Source organism: Miniopterus natalensis, chromosome X, assembly GCF_054644295.1.
Source record: "Miniopterus natalensis isolate mMinNat1 chromosome X, mMinNat1.hap1, whole genome shotgun sequence".
Lineage (NCBI taxonomy): Eukaryota > Metazoa > Chordata > Mammalia > Chiroptera > Miniopteridae > Miniopterus > Miniopterus natalensis.
The window spans coordinates 77,809,495-77,813,949 of record NC_142103.1 but is presented as its reverse complement, the minus strand read 5'-3'; the positions used below and the strand labels follow the sequence as shown (position 1 = coordinate 77,813,949).

Genomic DNA, 4,455 nt, shown 5'->3' with positions numbered 1-4,455 from the left:
GTTGGTCCATCAGAGCAAGCCTCTTCCTTGATGGTGCCGGGGGACCCTGAAAAACTATCCTCATCAACTCTTCATTAAGGGTTTAGTTCCAATTTGGCCTGTGGCTATTAAGGGTGTCCCCAATCACCAATTGGTCTTGATTTCCAATTATATTAGTGATGAACTCTTTTGCTCTAAAGTGTTAGAAAGTTAAAACTCAAACTAAATTAAGCAAAAAATTTAAGTTATTTGTTCATTCCTGAACCAAATGCTGTGGCCAAAAGGATAAAATATGCTGATTGTCTAGGCTTGGGTTTCTCAACCACCCCTAGGATAAAACCTACCCATAAAAAAAATCACAAAGACTGAGGGAGAACAGAGTTTCTCCAGTGGAAAAGAAGAAAGATTTGATGCTGGCAGACTAATAATAATAATAATAATAATAATAATAATAATAATAATAATAATAATTGTGTCCACTATATTAACTTGGTGGTTGAGATTCTTGGCCACACTCCCTTCCCCAGTTCATACTCACTTTTGATGGATAAGGGAGTATCAACAACAATCACCAGTACAATGAGGAATTCTTGATTACCTCTGGAAGGAAAAGAAAAGACTACAAAACAGAAGATGTTGGAATAAACTAAAGGCTTCATTTCATTTCAATAATCTTGAAATTTACCCTTTTATTTGCCTTTCAGCTAGTTTCTGTTATCCCAGAAGCTCAATCTCCAATAGATAACATGACAATTTAATATAACATAATGATTATAAAAGTCCTATGTGAATTGATTTTAGGATTACAACTTCAAATTTTAAATGTTGATGGGTTCAACATGATTTATGCCTGGTGAAGATATTAGAAATTAGAAAGATTAGGCAGAGTTACAAGAATCAAGGAGTCGAGTAGTTCTTTCAGAGCCCACATCTTCTGGCTCTGTCATGCCTGTGAGCCCCGTAGGACTGGGGAGGCACCCAGCTTCCATGTGCAGAGAAGACCGAGGCCACAGCTTGAGGGAGACCCAGGCCCGTCTGCGCCTGTGTCTGGCAGAGCTGATGTGAGATGACAGACAATCCTTCCCTGCCGGGATAATCGAGAGTTCTGGCAGGACCTTTGAACACACAGCGAGATAGTGAGGAGCCAGGTGCAAAGGACAGACTATGATGCTGAAACGGATGAATAAAGAACTTAAGGATTTGGCCCGTGACTCTACAGCACAATGTTTTGCAGGTCCAGTTGGGGATGACAAGTTTTCCTTTTTTTAATGTTTCATTGAGAAGCCACAATCATCAGACCTAATGACAGCCCATACCAAGGCAGTGAATTTTGACAATTCATTTTCCTAGACTACCTACCCCTTCAAACCACTACGATTTCATTTACAAGAATTTATCATCCATAAATCTATACAAACAGAAAGCAGATTAGTGGTTGTGTAAGGCTGAGGGAATTATCAGGAAATGGGGAGTGACTGATAATAGATACGGGGGTTCTTTATGGAGTAATAGAAATATTTTAAAGTTATATTATGGTGATGGTTGCATAACTCTGTAAGTATATTAAAAACTATTGGATTGTACACTTTAAATGGGTGAACTTTATGGTATGTAAATTATACCTGTCAAGCTTTAAAAAAAAAAGAGAGAGAATTTATCATCCAAATACTAACGGTAATGGCAGCATTTGTTTCACTGTTCTAAGATCACAATGGTCTCCTCCTTTAATTATTGCTAAAGTTATTTTATCTACTTGTTCACTATTATGTGATCCAAACCCAGATGACCCCCTAGTGCCAGAGATTGCACAAATCTATAAAACAGACAAAGATAAGTACAACAGAATATCTCAAGAATGCGCTCAGAAGTATGCCATGTGATGCCACCTTCAAGTCAGAATAAACTGCATTAATAGCTGGAATAAACTTTAAATTACTGTTCCTTTTTTTATTTTCTTATCCAGCTGCTCCCCTATCAGAACTCATCTCTTTTAATTTAATTTTTTTGTTATTCCTCACCTGAAGATATTTTCCATTTATTTTAGCGAGAGTGGAAGGGGGGGGGAGGGAGGAAGGGGAACAGAGAGAGAGAGAAACATTGATGTGAGAGAGACACATAATTGGTTGCCTCCCACACACACCCTTACCAGGGTGTTATCAACCTGCGTGCCCTTGACTGGGAATCCAACACCGACCTTTCAATGTGCGGGCCAACATTCTAACCACTGAGCCACACTGGCCAGGGCTTTAATTTTTTGTCTACCTCTCTCCATTCATTCGCATGCTTATCTGAAAAGACTTAACTCCTTCCAGCTTTGGACAATCACTGCTTTTAGAAACTGTAAAGTAGTTACAAGAGAACAGTTGCCCAAGATTCAGAATATTTTTAAAATGAAGCATGTGTATAATGCGGCCAGTCTTCACTCTAACTTGATTATGAGACTAAAACCATTCCTCACTGCTCTAACATGCTGAAGAAGTCTGAGGGAGAGGGAGATGGATGCTCAGTTGTTGCATCAAAGGAAACAGCATTATTCTAGCAGCATCCATTCTTGTTTTAGCCTTCCACTGTTAGAGATCAGAGGTTACATGATATACTTTATGCTCATAACTGAGGTGGCTGGAGAATTGGTATTGAATTTATAGCATCAGCAGAACAGAAAATGTGATGTAATGCATGTCAATAAAGGAATGACCTGTTTTTGTTCTACAGAGAATGGAAATTGGAAGTCAAACACCCTTTGTGTTCCAAAATAGGGTTTCAAACATTTTATAATTTTCATTAACATTGTTAGGAGGCTTGGAGCTATTAGTTAATCTATCTACCAATACACTGTTTAATATAGCACTGAATAAATGATACAAGTTGTCAATGGATGAGTGATCAATTAATAGCTCTGCTAGTAAATGATTTCTTTTTCTTCAGAAAAATTGCATAAGCCAAAAGAAAAAAATCAAGGAGTCTGAGCCATGATATGGGGGACCAACTCACAGCTAATATATTTGAAGCTAAAATTTTTTGGCTAGAAAAAAATTTCTATAACTATAATTACAAACTTGGTTCCAACCTAGACTTTGTCACTTACTAATATAACCTATGATCAAGTTACTGAAAAGTAATAAAAATTAACATGTCTTGAGCTCTGAATCTGTACCCATCACTTACATACCTAATCCTTAAGCTTTATAAGAAACTTGGAAAGAGAAAAAAGAACCTTGGAGGGTATGCATTACTAAATCCCTCAATTATCAAGTACTATCAATGGTAAGACATCAATTTAATAGCAGCTTTATAGGGTGAAATAATACTTTACAAGACAAAGCAATTATAAGACACATCTCAATTTCAAACAATAAAGTAAGAAGTAAAGATAAAGGGCTCCTTAGAAGACAAAAAAAGTGGAGTATTATCCCATTTTGCTTGTGAGAACACTGATGTTTAGGGAGGTTATGCCATTTATCCATCCAAAATCCATCCAGCTTATTTCTGGACATGGAGCCAGAAGTCTTATCCAAGTATGTTTGATTTCCACCCACTACCTGTACCTCCAATATCACAGTTTCTTTGTTTCCTTGTATATAAAATGTAATGAATGGTAATAGGTACCTCCCAAGATCATCATGAGAATTAAGTGGTATTTATGAAAGCAACTAACAACAAAACAATCATAAAAATACATCAAGTGAATATAAAAGAAGAAACTAAGAGGGTGAGGATTGACAAAACAGAAACCAGGAAGACTTTAAATTAAGGGGACTTCTGCCTTGAGCAGGACTTCTTTTAAATATCCTTCTGGGAAAGAGGTCAGTCCCAAGATATAAAAAAAAAAAAATTCATATTATAAATTTGGGCTTCCACTGGTTGAGCTGTAGGTACCAGGTGAAAGGTTAAAGTTGGTAGTGCTAGCAATCTCAGAAGGTGAATAAAGAAAATTTGAATTTATTTTTTAAAAGGGGGAAGGGAGACGGGGATATCCAAAGGGAAGGGTTACACAACACCAAGTCAAAGGGTATTGGGTCGATGATGGCAGCTCCTAGAAGCTGATGTTTGGCAGCCCCTAGGAACTGAAATCCCATTCTTATATGTAGCCACTGGTGGGAAGCTTCTGGGCTTTGAGGGCTTGGTTGGTGGGCTTGGACAGTGGAGTTCAGTCAACAGGAATGCAAATGTGTGATCAGGTGCTTCTTGGTGTCAGTTTTAGCTCCTTATATGGTTTGATTCCTGGTGTCCAGCATTTCTTGTCTGATAAGCCTTCCTGGTCTTTGTTCTCCTGTGGTGGCGGGGAAGCTCTCAAAATGGTCGTTAAGAATTATATTGCCCTCAGGAGGAAGATGGAGGCACTATGAGAGGCAGAGTGCCCCTGCTCCCAGCCACGGACTCAACTTACTCATAAAATACTACATAACCAGCTTGGAAAAACCAGAGAAATATACCTGAGTGGACATATTTCGAGTAGGGAGCACTGAAGAAACATCA

At 38.1% G+C, this 4,455-nt stretch overlaps 1 pseudogene; it reads left to right on the top strand.

Annotated features, from left to right (window-relative positions):
* The first annotated feature begins 1,143 nt into the window (after positions 1-1,143).
* Positions 1,144-1,859, top strand: LOC107541452 (ubiquitin-conjugating enzyme E2 D3-like; annotated as a pseudogene).
* Positions 1,860-4,455: the final 2,596 nt, after the last annotated feature.